The sequence below is a fragment of the Ictalurus furcatus genome, chromosome 29 (assembly GCF_023375685.1).
Source record: "Ictalurus furcatus strain D&B chromosome 29, Billie_1.0, whole genome shotgun sequence".
Classification (NCBI taxonomy): Eukaryota; Metazoa; Chordata; class Actinopteri; order Siluriformes; family Ictaluridae; genus Ictalurus; species Ictalurus furcatus.
Window position 1 is genome coordinate 11,675,647 of NC_071283.1, and position 22,080 is coordinate 11,697,726.

The window sequence follows — 22,080 nt, forward strand, 5'->3', positions numbered from 1 at the left end:
GAAGTGGAATTAATAGGGACCGTATATCATGAATCTACACCAAATTTAGTAATAACATTGAAGTGAATAGTTCAAACTGCATAAGTATGCACACCTACAATATTTCTGGTGTAATCAGTTCCCATCAAAAGTGACCTAATTAGATCAATTTATTTCACCTGTGTGCAATTAAGTGTCTCATGATCTCCGTATAAATACACCTGTTCCTGGAAGACCCCCAGAGTTTGTTAGAGAACATGCAACAGCATCATGTGACCAAGGAGCTAGCTAACAAAACAAGCTTGGGGGAAAAAGTTAAAAACTATGAACTGCCTTTGGATCGTCATTAAATCCATATTTTTTTAAAAAATGGAAAGAATATGGCACAACAACGACTTGGCCTAGTAGAAAACATCCAGCAAATATCAGTGACCAGGTAAGGAGATCATTAGTCAGGAAGTAATTTACAGTGATGGTATTTGGCCGACGCCCTTATCCAGAGCGACCGTTAGTGAAAAATGTCGTATGAAATCTCATCACTAAACGCACGGTAAAGCAGGTTATCTGGTCTGAATCTGATGAGACTAAAATTATTTAGCCAAAATCTAAGTGTGCTTATCACTCTGAGAACACCATCAGCACAGCATGGTGGTGGTAGCTTGATGTTTTGGGGATGCTTTTCATCAGCGTGGACCGGCCAGATTGAGGGATGGAAACAAATACAGGGCAAAGAAAACCTTTGGGTTGGATGGTCAGCTTAAAACAAGAGATCCGCTCTAAGCCCACTGCCAAAGCTACATTGGAGTGCTTCAAAGCCAAGAACCTGAATGTGGTCCAGACCGAAATCTGATTGAGAATGTGTTGCAAGACTTGCAAATTGTTCACCAACGGTCTCCATCCAATCTGACCGAGCTCGAGCACTTTTACAAAGAACATAAGGATCTAGATGTTTAAAGCAGATAGACATATCTTAAAAGAATGGCTGCTGTAATTGCAGCCAAAGGTGGTTCTACCAGGCACTGACCCAGGTGGAGTGGATACTTTTGCAATTTAAAAAAAAAAAAAAAGGAAAAGTCTTTTTTGTTTAATTAACTTTTGTGTCGCAATAAAACTATTTCGCCCCTTCACGTGGTAGACATATTGTGTAATGCTAAGCTTAATTGCGAATGCTTGCTAGCAATGAACACCGTTTTTTTTTTTTTTTTAAATGTTCTTCTCACATCCACCAGACATTACTGAGAAAGAAGGAGCTAATTTCACATTTGTTCATTTTGAGAATTTGTGCTAGAACCGAAGACTTGTTTTGAAAATGAGTCATGAACCTGCTCAGGGTGGGCCATGCCTTTGGGGTTTGCATGGACTGTGTGGTAGTCATGTGAACTGGCTGAGCTTTCTCAGCTCCTTGAGCGTTCACATGCGCTGAGTAGTTTAGATGTACTCGGATGCACTCTGTCAAACGAGAAACTGTACTAAAAGGTCATGGGTCTTTCGGATTTTTATCAAGGACGGCTTCAAAAGCTCATATGATGGCATCATTTTTACTACTTTATTATTAAACAACGATTCTGACTTGCTCATAGTGTGTATCTGCATCCAACTAGAAGTCTTTAATAGTAAGGTACTAGCAGTAATGTGATTCCTTGCAGCTTGCTCTTTAGATCATGTGGGTTTCTCTCTCTCTCACACAGACACACACACACACACACACACACAGACACACACAGACAGACAGACTCGTGATTAACCTTTTTACATTTTTCTCATTCTCCTTCAACCCCTTTCCCCACCCCTTCTTCTCTCCTCGCTTTTCCTCCCCATCCCTAATTCCTCCCCATGTTAATCCTTCTTTTGGGCAAACAGCAGTTCAGCGGAGTACAAAGCAACACAAAACACACAGGAATGTGTGTGTGTGAGAGAGAGGCAGAGAGAGAGAGAGAGAGATGTCCTGGCACCCCGTCTTCTGGATGTATTATATGTATTAATACATACTGATGGATGCCAGGAGAATATTAGCACTGGTGGTCCTGGTACCTGGTACATTCCTGTTCCTGGTTCTTGATACACACAAAGAATGTCTGTGTACCATTATGTGTACCAGTTTGGTTGAACGTTTGCGTTTGATAGGGAATGTTGTGAAAGTTATGTGGTTGATAGATACTGTATGTATTGGAGAATTTTACTATTGGTGTTTAATGGTGGATGCTGTACATGTAGGAGAATCTTATTTTTGTTGTATTATGCTGAATATTGTAGTGCTTGATGGTGGATGCTGTATGTGTTGGAGAATGTTACTATTGTCGTTTGATCGTGTTGTATAAATGTTTGGTGTGTTGTTGAACGTTTGTATTTGATGCTGAATATTTGCCATGAAAATGGGTGTTTCTCAGCAAAATGTGGGATAGGTTGTCTATTTCTGTTTTGAGTTTTAGCGTGAAATCATCACAAACTCAATGCTGATTCCAGCAAGCAGATTAGGTTCTGCTGTAATTATTAACGCAGTCATGTAGCAGTTTAGCATCTATATCTGCCGCTACAAGCTCTTGTCAGTGAGTGATATGCACCCACTGTTCCGCTCATTCAAGACATTTTTACATGCTTGGCATGTACTGTCATGCAGGTTGGCACCTCTCCCCCAGACATCTACCTCACTGATCTTATATTCCTATGACTGACACACCGGTAAGTGTCAGCTAGCCCACCAGGTTCTGTCACTCATCTCATGATGAATTCAGAAATACACATTAACATGCTGAATTTCATTATGGACGTTAAAGCAGAGAGCAATAGTAATTCCTACTGATGTTGAGCCGTTATAAAATGCAGGCCTATTTTTCATGCATAGTTGGTGTTTCCATGGACTCCTCCATGGGCAGTCAGTATTAGCTGTGGATGTTTTGAACAAAGAATTGATACTGTTGAGAGTGGAATATTAATCTGAAAACATCTTGGCCAATAACTGAAGTTTAAAGTCATTAATCCAATCCAGGCTATTTCTGTCAGGTGAGGTGAGAAGATTCACCACAATTAGGCCAAAAATGTTACTACATATAAAGCAGAAAGTCTGAACAGTTGGGGAAGTCGAGGAAATGCTCCAGTTTTCAGATTCGGTGACTTCAGACTAGACTACTCAGATTGCAAATTGCTTGAAAATCAAGGCAAAAAAAAAAAAAAAAAAAACCTCGACACATCCAAGACATGTTTGTTTGAAGCTTTTTTTTTTTGCTTTAGTTTTGAAGAAGCTAAGAAGTGATTAAATGTGTTTCATTAGATATAGACATCAAACTTCATTCAGTTCTTCAGCAATATCACACAGATTTAGTGATGTGGTTAAGGACACGTCTATGAATACAATCAGGAAAATTTTGTTTTTGCTCAACGGTTCCTTTAAAACTGATGGATGAAAGACAACACCTTGGTTATAACCAGCCACGGCACAACTACAACTCGACCCTGTTGCTCTCGGCGAGCTTGGCCACTACCTAGCCATGAGCAGCACGTGGCACTATTAAAAAAGCATCTAATATCACACACGTCACCACATATTAGGCCCATTCTTGTGGGTGTCTCAGTTATAATACCCATATTGTTCTCTTGGCAGAGGACGAAGTCTCAGGAGATGTGTAGGATTGTAGGGCCGAACTCCTACTCAGCCCTTCAACAACAAGCTTTTTGTAAGCACGTGTACTGTAAGACTCCCAAAGCCTGATGCTATTAATCATATTTAGTAGTCACAGGTTATATCCAAAAATGTTTCTTGGAGAATACAGTATGCGGTGCAATGCAGGAGGCAACATCATATGAGCACTTGGTATGTTATTAGTAATCGAGGAATGAGTATGAGGAAGGGGCTAGGGCCAGCATGGACGAATCAAATAAAGAGGAATAGATCTAGAGCCTCTTTAATCTGATGGGTCTTACACCTTATGCAATTATGCACATCTGTATACTGTCATTCGATTAACCTTCTCAAGGCAGCAAGTGATATGAAATGTATATGTACGCCTCAGTCTAGATAAGTACCAACGAGCTAAAATAGCAATAAATAAATTGCACCTGAATGAAACACACTAATCTTTTAATGACACACCTGATTATAAAAACAAGCTAAATCAGCATATGTGTTACAGCTGCTTAAATCCCCTCCAGATGTGGACTTGAATCTCATAGTCCAAAAACAGCCATGGAAATGTCTTCATCAAGAAATATTTCACGTGTCATTTACATCTACACCAGCAGATGTCCCTCTTAGAACAAGCAAAGGTTGCCAAAGCTCTGGCTGCATGATGTAGGATCACGTGTGTCAGCCCACATTTTGAGGAGTATTATCTTTTCATGACGAAAGCTCCAGCAGATTTGTCTCAAATCATAGAATATGACCTAAATGGTGTAACGTAGAAGATGCGTCTTAGAGAAATGATAGACAGCTCACTGTAGACAAACATCAGCCTATATGTAATTTAGAATGCTATTATGCGTTCATGCATACATGCTTTATGCAAAAAAAAAAAATGTAAATAAGTGCCAGATTGCTAGGTAACATCGAACAGTGATGGTAATTTTAAGGTACATATCAAAGGGCAGTGGTGGCTCAATGGTTAAGGCTTTGGGTTATTGGTTAGAAGGTTGGAGGTTCACTGCCAAGCTGCCACTGAGCAAGGCCTTTAACCGTCTCTTCAGGGGTGCCATATCATGGCTACCACTGTGCTGACCCCAACTTCCTAACAAGCTGGGATATACAACAAAAAGGAATGTTGCTTTTCATTTATACGTGACAAATAAAAGCTGCTTCTTCATTAACAGATTTAATTTTATTGGTATTTTTTTTATTTTAATTTATTTTTACATGTCTCCAAATTGTATTCGTCCATTTACTAATGGACACTCAGGAGTACTGGAATAGTACACAAGTATACAGTATGATGCATATCTTGAGTTGCAAAGTTTTCATTACTTCAGCTAACTTGTACGATACGATAATTATGTAGGATCAGGTAGGTTTCCATTAGAGACTACCCAAGATTGGAGTTTGACAATATTGAAAATGTATATATTTGAACAAAAGAAACAAAATGATATGTTTCTTAGTGGGGGGGGGCATGGTGGCTTAGTGGTAGGCATGTTTGCCTCTGGGGTTGGGGGTTCGAATCCTGCCTCTGCCCTGTGTGTGTGGAGTTTGCATGTTCTCCCCGTGCTTCAGGGGTTTCCTCCTACAGTCAAAATGCATGCATTGTAGGCTGGTTGGCATTTCCAAATTGTCCATAGTGTGTGTTGGTGTGTGTGATTGTGCCTTGCGATGGGTTGGCACCCCGTCCAAGGTGTCCCCCACCTTGTGCCCCAAGTTCCCTGGGAGATGTGAATTATTTTGCCGTGACTCAAGATCAGTAGACCAAAATGCAGCTGAAGGGAAAATCAGTGTCAGTGTACAGAGTGCAGCTATGATGTTATGAAACTTACAAGACAGCTCACTTTTTGAAGAATGTTTCTATTCAAACGACCCCATTTTCTACAAGAGTCAGGATCTCACTGATTGATGATGTAAGCAGACTGTAGTAATTTTCTTTAAATGACAGGTCTATTGTTCTTCATTGTTGTAATCTGTCATGTAGAACACGTTATCGCACAGTCCGTGATCGTATTTGGCTAAGTGCTCTTTTGTTGTTGTTGTTGTTTTTTGTACAATGTGACAAGTAATAATCTTAAAAGACAGCTGAAATCACAGAGTGTAAAACCAGCTAAAGATGTCTTCACTTCATAGCAGGGGTGTCCAATTTTCTCTGCAAAGACTTGGCGTGGCTTCAGGATTCCATTCCACACCTGATTTTGCTTGTTTAATCAATTAGTCTTGGTCTTCTAATCACAGATGAACTGTCTTCGATGGGATGAAAACCTGCAGAATAAAACGCATGCGCAATACAGACATACGGTGTAGTTCTTCATAGGTCTAATCATTCACTAGACAGTTATGCATAACCGAGGAGTGGCTCATCCTATGGTTGTTGCTGTGTGTTTAATGTATAGATGGAGGTAGTGTAATGTATGCAAACAAGATAGGAGTTTGACATATTTCTACATTGACATGAAATATATTTCCTACTGGTCGCACCATTGGACTAAAGAGCAAAACGTCTATACTGTCTATACACTTGTGTCTAGAACTGAACTAAACCAGCTTGCCAAGACCTTTTAAAAGTAAACTTACTACTTTCTGGAGGTAAAGTACAAAGTAAACGCAGATAAGGTTCAGCTACGTCACTGTAAGCAAAAATCCATACAGGCCAGCAGCAACTTAATTTAAAACGGTGTGCTTGAATTTGGGCGAAGAACTTTCTGGTCTGTCTTGGATGAATTGGCTGCTACTTGCAGGCTCTGTGATAAATGGTTTCTCTCTCTCTCTCTTCCATCCTCTTTCTCTCCCACTCTCTCTCTCAATCCCTTCGCTCAGCTCCTCATCTATCGGCTTCCTGTCCATTTAGCAATTCTGCCAGAACCTTAAATCTGCGCCTCTTCAGGAGCAGGGCGTTGTGGGTGATTTACATAGCCATCATTTATGCAGAGAGACGTCAGCGTGACCTGGAGTGAGCAATAAAGTGCTCAGATAGAGTGCTGCACGGTGACAGCGAGCGCTTCCCACCGGACATCACTTAAGAGATGGGGCAAGAGATGATGGAGGAGTGCGTCCACCAGAGAGTGACTGAGTAAGGTCAGGGGTGAGGGGGAGGGAATTAAATGAGTGAGCAAGAAAACGAGAGAGATTACATCAGCAGTTGTGTTGTGCTTATGAGCCTGATTAGTGCTGTCAGCAGGGTTAATTCGTGAGTAATATCAGCTCAGCTTCACTGACGATGGGAGGCTTATTCTTAAGAAAAGCATGAATTTGCTCACCGTAAGAGAAAGAGAGAGAGTAAGTGAAGGGGGGGAGAGAGAGGGAGAGAGAGAGAGAGAGACTATTGGATAGACTATGGAAGGGTTGTACAAAAGATTGGCAAACAGTTCTTGAATGCGTCACCATCAAAAACAACCCGATGTAGTTTTCTGCTGTTGTAGCTCACCCATCTCAAGTTTTGATATGTTGTGCATTGCTATGCTCACCATGGTTGTAAAGAGTGGTTATTTCAATTCCCATAGCCTTCCCGTCTGCTTGAACCAGTCCACCAGTTTCCACCTACGGGACTGCCTCTTAGTGGATGTTTTTTTTTGTTTTTCACACCACTCTGTGTACAAATCATGTTGTGCATGAAAATCCCAAGAGTCAGCAATTTCTGAAATACTCACACCAGCCCATCTGGCACCAACAACCAGATGTTAACTGACCTGCATTTTATTCATTGCACTGCTGGCACATGATTGGCCCGTCATATAATTGCATAAATATACAGATGTTCCTAATTAAGTGGCCATTGAGTGTTTTATATATATATATATATATAAACATAAACATGGTGATCGTAGGTGCGACACAGAGGAGAAAGTTCCTGTTAAATTAATGCCAGCTGAGACTGAGAAGTATGATCTGATGTGATCTCCACAGGCTAGGATGTGCCTCGTGAGGCTCCCATCCCTGATTAGAGCCAAAGTTTAATTAAAATGAAATGTCTTGGGGCTTACGACACCGTCTTCCTCCCTCCTCTTCTGTGTCTCTGTAATTAGAACATAGGGTGATTCTCAGTCTGTCACTCTTATAATTGGAGATTTATAAAGGACGTGTGCATCTACATGCTGAGGCAACATTTAGAGCAACACTTTTCTTTCTCCTCCTGGGAACTGCACTGATAAACCTTTAATATACCACATTATCCAGATTACACAACATGCTTTCTTTTTTTTTTTTTTTTGTCCTCAAGCACAGAAGTCCCTTACCACTGGGTTGCGATAATTCAGCAGTCAATGCATTAGGCGTCCTGCATGTGGACAGAGACGGCAGTCTTTCAATAAGTTAAGTAAAAAAAAAACATGCATTAAATGATTTATGTTTATTTGTTGAATGCTCGATTCTGATTGCTCAGAAGGTGTTGATTAATTTTCTTAAACAGCAGCTCTGGCAGTAGTTCCTGCTGTAAACGGACACTCAAATGTTATGTGAAGAGGCGTTTATTTAACACGTTTGGAAGGAGTCTCCAGTGTCAAGCACTTTGTAACAATCAGTGGTAAAGCTGTAATTAAGTTGTCCACCAAGAGAAAATCTTCAGGACAGAAAGCTTTGTGGACGCTGCGCAGTATTAAATGTAACTATAAATGGATAAATACGTAGTACACGTAGTTCTTTAGTAAAATGGCAAATTTTTGAAAAGAAATTGTCACCACGAGCAAACATAAAACCCCATAGTTTTTTGTAAAAAAATAATAATAAAAAAAAGTGCAACACAATCCTGCAATAAGACAACAACCCATAAAGATATTGAAAAGAAAGTCTTTAAATTTTGAAAACATGAGCCTCCCATTCTGCCCTTTTAACCAACTGATGTTCACAGTGCTCATTTTCAAAGGTATTTTCGGAAAGGCTAGCCCTTTCAAGATAAGATGTTCCGACTAATTAAAGGATCTGTTAGTTTACACCACGTGACCGTCCCATGACTCTGCATTTGTGTTCTGATTAGCAAAGTGAAGATATGAGTGCATTCTGTGAGTCGGGTCGACTCAGGATCGTATACTGTATATGTTGTCATATTGTATTTATAGGGTTGCATTTCATACAGTATGTAGAGCTCCTGTATGTAGAGCTGGCTAAGTAAAACTGGCTTTGATTGTTTGCTAGTTGGGATACATACTGTGTTTAGCGATAAGCCGTGTTCGCTTTTGCAGCATGTGATCAAGCTTTTATAACTAGAATTCTTACATTCAAACTAAGTTATATTCTGTTCTAGGAGTGACAACTTTCTGAATTGAATCTAGGTGAACTTAGACCTGTGCATTAACAACCTCCATTTTGTGAACTAATAGAAAACAAGATGGTGCTGCTGTTAGCATGGCGTCACAGAAATTTGCCAAATTTTGTGGTAAAATTATTATTTCTCTCTCTCTCTCGCTCGCTCTCTCTCGCTCGGTCTCGCTCTCTTTCTGCTTGGATTTTCTAATGATCAATGTTGGCACCTCTACATGTATTATTTTGTCATTTTTTATTCAACATGTTAAATCCTCTGTAGTGAGAACAAAGATGCCTTGTACAGAGAGGGGAAAAAAGTGCCGATCCTGTCTTCTACTAGCCTGAGTGAAGTCTGCAACTGAGCAAACTTGAAATAATTCTAATAAAATATTTGATAAATGGCAGTCTAATCATATAATATGGTGTGCTTTTATGCTCTGCTTTCTCAGTTGCTATATTTCATCAGGGTATGAGATCTTGATCTGTCCACGTGTCTCTTTTATCACCACCTGCCCTTTAAGGGTCTCTGCATGGCCCTGCTTTCGGCAGAGTAGGCTTGAATTAAAATAACTTCCATGAGATTTAATGTGCATTTGATGCGAGTTGGCCTTTAGACACTTCAATCCAATGCCACTAACACGGTGCTCTTCACAATACACTTTGTCGCAATATTGTCACACGAACAATGCGTCTTTGTCCTTCGCTCTCCGTCGTCGTTTCGTTTCCCACCTGCTGCTCGTACGCTGATTCTACTCGGACAGGAGTGGCAGCGCGGTAGTCTTCTCCAGCGGGATGTGGTTTTGATGTCAGCTCTGATTGGTGAGGCTATTAGGCTCGAGAACAAAAGAAGAGCGGCGGTGGGGGTTCCCAACTGAGATTATGACAATGACTTGAAACCTCAGCAGGTGTGTAAAGTGAGTGTGTAAAGTGAGTTATCCTGTCTCTGCTTTTGTCTCTTAGACATTACAGATTAGCGTTCGCTACGAGTCCAGTGCGGAGCATAATGCAGGATTCAAGCAGCTTTACGCAGATTCTTTGACGTGTAGCTTGTTCTGCACCAGGAAAGATGAATGGATATAATGCACATGTCATAAGATTTGCGTTACTTACTGCGGCCATATCATGTTCATTGCACCATGGAAGAACTATGAGGAATATCAATCCACTTCTATCATGATTAACAACCTCATTAAATACTAATTTGAGGGTTTTTTTCCCCTCGCTTTTAGAATTTTTTGCCCTCTTTTAGAAGATTTTCTCACATAACTTTCCAGTACACTTAAAACTAGGCCATGGTGTCCTGTTATGGATGTCCTACTCAGGGTTTTTTCCCACCTTGAACCTTGGGATAGTCTTAAAATCCTGACCAAATGCTTACTGAAGATGAATGAATGAATGAATAAGTGAATGAAAAGCTAGTAATGCTAGCAGTGGTAAGAGGACTGCATGATTTGTGCTAAAGCGTGGTGTAGACATAGAAAGAAAGAAGACAGAGGACAAACAATGGAGGAAGAGGTTTAAATTTATCTCTGGTTCACATGCTCTGCTGTAGATGTCGAAGATCACACAGCATACCCTATATGTTCTGGAAGACTTGAAATCTCTCACCGCCCAAGACGAGGAACTTCTGGCACTTCTGAAAGCGTAACATTACTTAAAAAAGAACAAGGGTGCTCCACAGTTCACGTCGAAATATTTTTGCTCCCTTTTTCCCCCGTCTTTTGTTCATGCCCATAAACTTGAGCCCTAAAGCGTGTCCTCTAGCCTGATTTGGGCGCTTATATAACCTGCGACTGTAGATTACGCAACAGACTGGAATACATTTTTTATCATACCTTTCTTTGAAGTCCCTATAATTGGCCATTTATGTGTTTTGTACATGGTCTCTGAGGGCCTTTCAGATTTTAGTGTTAACACACACGCATCTCGCAATGCCTGCGACGTGAGCCGATTTCCAGCGCTTGTTTCATCATACCTTTTATTATACCTTTATAAGTTATTCAGTGCAGAAGTAATGCACTGCTTTCTGCTTCACTGTTTGTGGATGACTTTGTTATAGCAGGGGCAACGATCTGCACACGACCCAGGAGAATAACACCCTTCCGCTGAGCTCAGAAAGACGACCGCCAGTCCTTATAACTATTAGAATTGATGGTATACATGCTGACTTCTGCATTTTGTCTGTTCCTTCTGGTACATCAAGAACACACAGCACAGAATGGTAAAATTACAATTAGGAATAAATGCAATAACACCACAGACGAACTCTGAGTTTACTAAATAGAACGGAAGATATATGCCCATGTTGTTTGCGTTTGTCAGGCCATTGATCTTGTACGAAAGCCACAAGCTAAACTAAACCAGCCTGCAGGCAGCAATGATTCCCGAAGCTTTAGGAATCAATTAGCAGGAAGTAGCACAGAGTCTTGTAGGGATGTGGAATATGGAAAAATATTTATAATACTTTCAATTATACACAATATGCATCACTGAGTGTATTTGCTAACATATACTTTCTTTTTTATAGATTAAGTTAAGACAATAAAGCTTCCTCAAAGTCCCAAATCGATAAGGAATCAGTACATCCTTGTCGTCCTGTGAGACGAAGAAAGATTAGCATAATTCGTCTTGCCAGACCCAAACACTGTACATTTATGTATCTCTTTACACAGACAAGAAACATAATCTCTTATGCATCAGGAGTAATAGTATGTGGACACCTGACCTTCACACTCGTATACGGGCCTTCCTCAAGAGAAAGTTAGAACACCACAATTTTCTTTTCCTCCATCTATCTCAGTTTCTCACAAGACTGGCTTTCTGATATCTCTTCTTAGACATAGACCAATCAGCTACAACCTTAATGAAACAGAACTGATCTACCTAGCAGCTAAGGATTTCTCTTATTACACTCATCAATTCAAGCACCGACTTCACACATATATGATTAAGAAACTTTAGTCGCTCTAAATGAGTGCATCTGCCAAATGACTAAACATAAATGTAAATGCATGATCTCTTTTCTGTCTTTTGGATTAGATTATAAAGGTGCTCATGTGTTCGCACCAAGAACAAACCTGTCTCGTGAAGTATTTGTACATCTCATTCATTTTATTTTATTTTTTTCTAGCTCTGGCTGCTTCCTCTATCAGTCATCCAACTGCACGGTCTCATGTTGCAAAACCTTTGGATGATTTCCGTCATAAAATCAATCCTTTGAAAATATTGTGAGTTCAATCATTTTTGGATTGAGATTGGAAAGTTTTAAGATGCTGTTTACTTTCTAATTTGACTGGATCACCAGCAACAACACTCGACTCTGATTGAGTTTCCGACATGGAAATTTGTCAGAAACATCAAATCGGGCTAAGAATCTAGTGGAGAACCTCCAGCTTTATGTGGAAGAGAGAGTGACTCAACTGAAGAATCGTTTTCTTTCAGACAAGGCCAGTGAGTTCACTGAAGATCTCAAAACAGCCTGCAGATGAACTGTGTTGGCATTGGTGCATAGAAACCAATCATGCCAACAAAGTGGGCACTAAGCTGGATCTAGATTAATTCAAGATGGTTCCTAAATGGCTAATCTGATATTTGTGCCACTGCTGAAGCATAGGATTTCAAAACTGATGGTTCCTACGTATACTTCATAAAAACGATTATCCACAAAAATGTATTTTGTCTGTGACAAAAATGTATTTTATCACACCACTGGGCTATTCCTGAAGACAGATTTGAGTTGATTTAATTACATTTAGAATTACATGTATTATCAGCGATTTTTAAGTAAGATCATGTGTTGTAGTATTTGCCGGTTCTCTTCACAGGAAATTCAGTTTCTGTAGCGCCATAGGCGTTGTAAATGGAAGATATCAGGACTTCTCATCCATGCTCCCATTGAAATGGTCTTGTCTGTCTAGGACTCTTACTATTTCCTACGTCTTCCATGTGGTGAGCCCCAGACTAAGTCTAACCAGGTTACGTAAGTGACCCAGTCATCAGATGCCCACTTGCGGACACTACCCCCAGGCCTGGCTCCAAGGATAGGTCCCGGTAACTCTAATCTAGATAGGGTACACTAGCCTTTTTGGTACCTTTCATGGCTTTTTTTTTTTTTTAAATCTGACCTCTTCCCTCACATCTCTTCACAAAGGGTGGCCGTACAAGGACCATTAACCTTCTGCTGACAGAGCCTTGAGTTTCACCACCCCTTCACCGTGACAAGGTCTTCACCTATAATGTTACAAGAAACCTCCCTTTAGTGCATTAGCATTCAAGTATTTTAGCCTAAGCAGCTCCCGAGTATGTGATTTGGTGGATGGCTTTGAATTGAAGGTCTGTTGATTTCCACACACTCTGAGAAATCGTACTAAATGTACAAATGCTTTTACCACCAATAGTACGTCTTGTACCTTGTTCCTTGTAAAGGAATATCTTTAAGGTACATCACTGGAACTAAAGGACATGTGTGGTACCTTCGGGGTATGTTTGCACTGCTTTTATTAAAAGTATCTGTACGGTAAAATTTTTCTGATTATCTGGGTGATGTTTAATGCCTGGTGGTTTTCCCAATGACTGTACAATCTCGTTTTGGTTCTGCAGGCAATACGAAAAAAAAAAAAAAAAAAACGTTCATCACCAGAGTCTCCTAGTCTGAAGGTCACAAGTGCCTTTGACTGGCATCTTAAGTCATCCTGAAGAAGATAGACTGTCTGAAGATATGCTACACCGCTGACAGCACAGTGGAGCACTTACACCAGAGGTGTGTTCTAAATAAACCTGTCACTTCTGCAAATCAAGATGGATTCTTTGATACCCAAGTTAACGGCATTTGGAGTTCATAGTCCCCGCACCCATGCGAACATATACACCCACACACAAGTTAGATGGACTCTAAATGTCATGTGGACCAAGGCACTCTTAATCAACTCGATACTGACAGCCAGTGAAGTCGGTTGATATATTGTGTATTTATGCTTGGTGTTCTCCTCAGCTACTTGGGGCTGACATTATAACAAGGTGACAGGACAGAGAAGGCCAGAAGGACACTAATATTGAAAATACTTATGCAGGACATTATCAATGGTATTCAAAACAGGCTGGAATTCATGAAATATGCATATAATATATTATTTTAGTGCTGATAAATCAAACGGTAAAGTCAATAAGGTGAAGGACTTTTTCCGAGGGCCCTTCAGACTCACTCACACACACGCGCACATTTTGATATGCGATATCTGTCTGTAGGGTGTGTGCTGATCTCTTACATTAAGGCAGCTCCAGAGCTTGTTTCATCATGCCTTGCCTTTATGAAGATATTCAGAGCAGAAATAACCCACTGCATTCTGCTTCACTCTTTTTTTTCTTTTATTTTTCTTTTTTTTTTTTTTTCACAGTTGGTTCAATTATAACAGGAGCAGGGCTCTGGACACGACCCAGGAGAATAACACACACACACACACACACACATTTTACTTTGTTGAAAAGTTTAGAAAAAGAACACTGAGGCCTAATTATAAGGTTTAGCATCAAGCACTACATATTGAATTCTCCAGTGTGCATTAATGACAACTTGTAGATTGTGATATTATAACAGTGTTATGAAAAGAGACCTCTTTGAGGCCAGAATTTCAGGGCGTTCAAAATGAGTGACATTATTAGATAAGAATAATAACAATTGAGTAATATATAATACAGATAATACCACCAGATATACAGATATTATATCAATTTTAGGACGAGCTAAAGCAAATTATGTTGTAAAACCAGGTTATGTATTATCCTGAGCTTGGGTTACTATTTGTGTGGCGTTTCCTCACATTCTAGAGTTCCTTTCCCGCCTCAAAAACATGCCAGTAGGTGGATTGGCTATAATAAATTGCCTCTTGGTATGAATCAGTGTATAAATGTGTGTGAATGGTGCCTGGCAAGGCTCTGATGTCCCCATCCAAGGTGTATTCCCACCTCACACCCAGTGTTCCTAAGATAGGCTACAGTTCCAACACAACCTTGACCAGGATAAAGCAGTTACTGAATTTGATCTTGGTTATATAAGCTAAAGAAGTCAAATCAGGGCATTTAGTTCAGAAAGTTATGTGATCTAACCTCAAACATTTCCCCCCAAAAATATTTAGCTTATCTTAATTTTCGCTCAGTTTATTTCTAGCAAATTCTCTATTAAAACACAGTGTAAGATATTATATAATGTATCATAGCACTTCTCATCCAGAAGGTCAGGATGCTCTTGGTGCTCAGCATGATGCCTGCTGTTGCTTCTTTCTGACCTAGCCGGCTGTACTTGACTAATAAACAGCCTATCGTGTTCCGAAGGCCAACTTATTTTATGCAACACACTCATAATTGGCATGGGTGGAAACTGGAAAATGGCTTTTCAAATGAAGTCTTTAAAAAAAGCCACAATGGAACTGGACCACTTGAATATACTGTACATGGTAAATATTTACTAAATGTTGGAATATTATTTTGAATGTAAACATGGATACATGGTTACGTGTGACACTGAAACTCACTAGCTGCTGTCCAACATGGCACATCTTTTAGCAAGAACCACGTTCCCACTTCATATTGATCATCTTTAACCACTCTCAGTACGTCTCTTAGCCCAGTGGTTTTCAGAGTGGGGGTCGCGGCCCCCTTGGGGGCTGCCAGGAGGTGCCCGGGGGGCCTCAACAATTTGATCAGAGCCACCAAGCCCATCCCTCCCACTAGTGTGTTTTCTCTTTCTCACGCTCAGACAACCACACACACACACACACACACACACACACAATCAATTCCTAATGTAATGTAATGTAAAGATTTAAGATGTAATAATTATAAAAAAAAAAGGGGGATATATTCAGAAGTCTGTATTTTTAATGTGTTTTAAAGACATCTTGCAAAAGGGGGGCCTCGGTGAAATGTTAATGCCATTTGGGGGGCCTTGCCCTGGAAAAGTTTGGGAACCCCTGTCTTAGCCAAACACTTAAGCGAAATATGTTTCCGATTTGCTGCAAAATGATACTCCAACTTCAAGGCAAATGCTTTCCCTTAATCACAGCAGGCTCATTAAACGTATCATCGCTCCAGCCTTTTATAAATTGTTTATTAAGTCGGTAATAGATTGCTTATAGGCTCTATCGTGGATAGCAAATTTTGTACAGGTTGTACAATGCATAATGAACTGCTTATCTGTTTTCCAGTGTATCTTATATAATGCATACAAGCCCTACAATTTATAATTAACAACCTACAATGTATAATAAATGTTTCATCGGATGATTACTGTGAATAATAAACTGCTTTTATACCACGTCGCTGTTAAATTCTTGAATCTGATTGGTCAGAAGGTAGTACAGTAGGAGTTCTGGCTACAAGGCAAATCACAGGTTTATACCAGTCGTTTCTATAGTAACCACTTCAGAGACTTGTGTTGCTGATGCTATACAAAATCCAGAAAAAAAAAAGGTTTTTATTTAACAAAGGAAAGCATATCATTTGTTAAGCTTTCTATAAGGAGATGTGTAACATGTCTGAAAGGAGTCAATACTTTGTAACAGTCAGTAAGCTTTAAACCATAGGAAAGTCTTCAGGATTCACTCTGGCTTTTCTGGTTTCTTAGTAACTTGAGTAGCATGACATCATTTTTATTTATTTTTTTTCACCGCGCTCTTAATAGGAATAGGGATGAACTTTTTTTTCATGGACTTTCCACAAAACTCTAAATGTAACTATTACCTGAATGAACTGATAAATTACGACATATAGTTCAGTAATAAATAAAAATAAAACACACTAGGATGCGCTGTTATTGGAAAATTGTCAATTTTATGTCTCAAACAATCAAACATTTTTATATATATATATATATATATATATATATATATATATATATATAATATGAATATATATATATAATATGAATATATATATATATAATATGAATATATATATATATAATATGAATATATATATATATATATATATATATATATATAATATGAATATATATATATATATATAATATGAATATATATATATAATATGAATATATATATATATATATATATATATATATATATATATGAATGAATGAATGACACAATGTTCATTAATCCTGTATGATAAGCCCCTTATAGGCCCTTTAATATATAATAAACTGTTTATCAGTCCTACAGTATACATATGATAAACAACTTCTACACACTATAATGCATAATAAACCACTTATTTGCAATATAGTATCAAATAAATGATTTTAAGAGATAAAATCTATACTAAACTATGTATATACCCTACACTTTTTATTTATAGGCCCTACATTGTAGAAAACCTAACCTATAGGCTTTTATAAACTAGTTATAGAACCTAAAATAAACTGTTATTATAATAAACTGTGTGACTTAGCGCTCTCACATGGCAAACACACACACACACTAAACTGCACAATCACTTCTTAGAAGTGAAAAGAAACAGTGTGTTCATTGTTCATATTCTGATTTAAGATCGAGTATGCTGTTTTGGAGCACAGTCGAAATGAATGGAAGTGTCCTATCTCCTGAAGGCAGGTCATGTGCATTCCCTGCATCATTTAACATTGAACAAAGGCCAAGATGCGTCATTGATCAACTGCATGCTGGTTACTGCCCTTAGGAGTTATTAAATATTAAACCCATTTTGGCCTGCACCAAAAGTTATTTGTAAATACGTTTCGTGGGAACAAAAGCCTCAAAGACCCTCGGAACGACGTGGAGGTGATTGCCAGTCATTCTTCCCTCTGATCCATTACTGAGCTCGTTGAGGATGATGAAAGAGCAGGAAAATTGGCTGTGAGGGCTGCAAGGGGGAATCGGAGAGCTATGGAGAAATAGACGAGCACAGAGCATGATTTCAATCACGCAGTGACAAACAGCATACGAGATGCAGAATGATACCATGCAGCTCAGGAGCACGTACCGGCAATATAGGTGGTGCCTCAAATTGACCTTAATGAAGTACTATTGACGAAATGAAAACTGGGAGCCATTACAGCAATTGTGAAATGTCTTTTACAGGATCAACATTCTTGTGTCCTAGGATGATTTCTACACAGTACGCAGATACTGTATACAGATCATACACTATATACCTAACCAAAGGTCGATTTGAGACAAGTCTATACTATACACTATGAAGTACACAGGCTTAAACCTATATGTTCAGGATGCCCAGTTTTTCAAAAATAAAAATAAAATAAAGTATTCGAGATGATACCATCTAATGGTGTTACAATGCATTTGGAAAACTCAGCCCAGATAGGTTCAATATCCAGTTTATATCTCATAGTTAACTTCTATTCCTGTGGACTTCTGGGATGCCTAACAGCGCCAAAATTCACGGAACTTTATGACGTCACGACGTCGTAAACAAGCCATGAGTTTGGGGTTTCGCACGGAAGCCGTGGACACGGCGATGTGTTTATAGCCCGTGCTCTCTGGCGTCTGTACATAAATCTTGAAGTCTATCATTAATAGAGCCAAAAGCCATGATGTAAAAAACGAAGAAAAATAACGTGGGGGCAGAGAGGTATAAAACATCTATTGGCCTTCAGCAGGCCGATTCGGCTCATAACTCAGAAGTGTAAATAACCGAGACGGGCTCCAATCTTCCTACCCATGATTTCAGTCTTATTCTTAAAGGACAAGCTGACTGAATTAAAAAAAAAAAAAAATGGGATTGTTGCAGCTTTTAAGCAGTGAATCAATTAAAAAAATTATTTTAACATGAGTACTATCATCACTATGGTGTATAGTCAGAAACATTAAAGCAAGAAAAAATAGTTAATTTCCCTATCTCTGGCTTGTCGATGTTTCCTAAAGCCTCGAACCTGCTGCATTGTTTGTTTGCTCAGCAGATGGCGCCACTAGCATTGCTTCCTGCTACTCTCTCTCTCTCTCTCTCTCTCTCCATTTCCATTTGGAACTTCTTCTAGAGTTTAAATGCATTACGTCATGACATTATCTGCTTCCGCAGCTGTTTCTCTTAGTGAATGCCTGCACTGGTTACATCGTGATTTCCCCATAGGGAGAGAGATAGAAAGACAGATATAGAGAGAGTAAGTATAAGTATAGAGAAAGAGAGAGAGGGAAAAACCTAGGAATGTGTGCAAAATCAGCTCGGTTTTGTGTCGTCCCGTGCACAAGGGAAGTGACATTTTAGTGTGAGAAATGAGAGAGCCAATTTTGCACCATGTTCTCGTCTGCTTTTTCACCTTGAGACTCTGCGTAACTTCGTGTTTTTATTAACTATGAACATGGATGTGCTTGGAGAGGGGGTCACCCGGCTGACGGATGACAGGAGAAGGATTGAGGGATGTGCATCGTCTGCCTGTGTGTCTCTCCTGTGCTGCTTCTTCCTGTACAAATCTATGTGAGGCAATCCATCCTTACATCGATACCCCCTCATCTCTCCCTTACCCCTCCCATCAATAGCGCCATCGGGCAGGACCACTCGACACGGCCCGATTGCAATGAAGTGTGTGTGAGAGAGAGAGAGAGAGAGAGAAAGAGAGAGAGAGTCAAGGCCAAATTGCAGTAGCTGTGTAGATACAGTGAAGATCCTCATCATTCACACTGCCCTCCCTTGGCTCAAATCAAGTGCGTCCTGCCGAGAGCTGAAATATATCTTCACTCGCAGAATTTGCTCCAAGGAAGGGGGTGGAGGGGGAGGGGGGCTTAGTCACATACTTCAGCTCAAGGGAACAGCCTCGGTCCATTAGACGCTAGCTTTTCTTGAACATCAGGTAGCGTGAGAAAGGAGGTTCACTCAAATCATAGAGTTTTCTTTTGATTGATGCGGCTTGCTGCCGATGTGAGAGGTTTTTTAAAATCAGAAATGTGTCAGACATCCATTCAAAACCTTTTTTTTTTCTTTATTTTTTTTTTTTTAAATGCATGAATAAAATACCTTGTATAATAGCACTCTACTTTAATGTTTCAAGATATTGACTTTGCAAATGTGTAAACATGTTGTAAATGTGTGTTTTACTTTTGATATCTCTCGCTCAGGGGCGATATTTCTAATGGTTTGAATAAATTGCATGTTTTGCAAATATCAAACCATCAAGCACCACATCATCTAAAAGATATCGCTTTCATATGATTTTTTTTTCCTCATGGGGCATGGTGGTTTAATGGTCCGTACATTTGCATCGCACCTCCAGGCTTGGGGGTTCGAATCCTGCCTCTGCACTTTGTGTGTGGAGTTTGAATGATCTGTCCGTGTCTCAGGGGATTCCTTCAGGTACTCCAGTTTCCACTCCCAGTCCAAAGACTTGTCTTGTAGTCTGATAGTGCCAAATTGTCCATAGTGTGTGAATGTGTGTGTGATTGTGCCCTGCAATGGGTTGGCACCCTGTCCAGGGTGTGTGTTCCCCGAGTTCCCTGGGATAGGCTCCGGGCTCCCCGCAACCCTGTGCAGAATAAGTGGTATGAAGGATCGATGGATTGTTTTTTTTTTCTTCCTAATTTGGTTTTGGCCTGTTCCCACCCACCAACCAACTCTATCATAAGACAGCTTCCACCTGGGGAAGGTAAGGTCTAACTGTATCTTTTCATGCGGTATCTCAGGGTAAATCTCAGGTCTTTTTTTTTGGCTGCTGCTGTGACACCCTTATTTCTCCATCTGGGGATTAATAAAGTATTATCTTATCTTAAACATAAAGCGCAATCCACCCTCTTCCACATACATGAGCTCACAGACGCCCATGACTTGCCGGTGATGGGTTGTGATTGACAGGAGAGACAGAGTACGCCATCTTTGACATCTCTTTGTTTATGAATACATACTTTTTGGCTCATATCCTTAAGTACAAATTCAAGTGAAGTGTATAGATTCACTGGAAGTATATTGAATAACAACAAGAACAACAAAAAAACATGCCTGAATACTTATTTCATCATGCAAATGTCAGTTTCTTTCATAAATATTAGAAACCTGCCTGGAAATACATGAAATCACATTTATTTTTAAAGTCAAAATCTTCTAGAAAAGCTTCTAGATTATCTTGCTTCATGAATATGACTCCACATCCCTATTTAGAAGCTTACTGCAGAGGATCGTGTCCAAATGCTGGATTCTTGATTGATTTTCTATTAAAAAAAAAAATAAAAATCAGGGCATAAGATTTTCATGATAAAATAATACATAAGTAAAAGGAACATTTTAAATTCTAAAATCATCCAAACACTAGATTTTTGGTTATATGTTGTGCGCATATTTAATTACACGGACTCTAATTACCCTGTAGTGTCTTGCCTCAAAACCTAACCTGAGCATGAGTTCAGATCAACACACGGCTGCTTTTTTGTTTTTCAATAAATCGGTTACAACTAATCAGATGGTTCATACCGATCCGAAATCAGCGATGTGGCTTTTTCAGCCCTTGGAAGTTGAAACCTAAAGCACCCGTTGACCTGAGACCTCAGTTTTAAACCTGCTCAAGCTAGAGCTTTTTCAGGAGTCTTAATTGGTGTCCTGACATCAGCTAGCCTGATTAGCATGCTTTTGAAGCAGCAGAGCAGCATTAGCCACCGAACAAAGACTCGGCTGATAACGGCGATTAGGAAGTGACGGTCGATTCTGACAGGAAGGATCAGAGAGCCGAATTACACTTTAGGAATCGGAGCACTGGATTAACTTTTAGGAATGTTGTTTGTATAAGCCCAGTTGCGTTCAAATCTTATCATTACAAATGAGCAGGTCAGCAAGATGTTACAGTGCTAAAACCGTAACACAGGATGCTGCCACACAGCTGTGATGATTTAGTTTAAGTTCTAATTAGCAGGCGAAGCTTTGAAGGTTTGTGTGTGACTGGGAGTGGGAGGTATGCTACGTACTATATGTGTGTGGTATGCACGAAAGCGTATTTTACGCATGGCGTCTCAGTAGATGCCACTTACATGTCACTTTTCACATCCATGTATTCGCCTGGGACGTCAACGTCAACATGTCTGGCAGCTGATAACTCGGATGAAACGCTGGACCTTTTTTTTCCTCCAAGTATGTGACATTTAATGACATTCATGGCTCCTACATCAAAGTCATGACCGTAATATGATTCTTTAGACATATACATGTGTGAGTGTGTGTGGATATTAGATATACCTAATATATACAGTATATTTATACTGTATATTTTCATAAATACACTCACAGCAAGTGCTATCACACTACATTATGCATATTCAAAACAACACCTAACATTA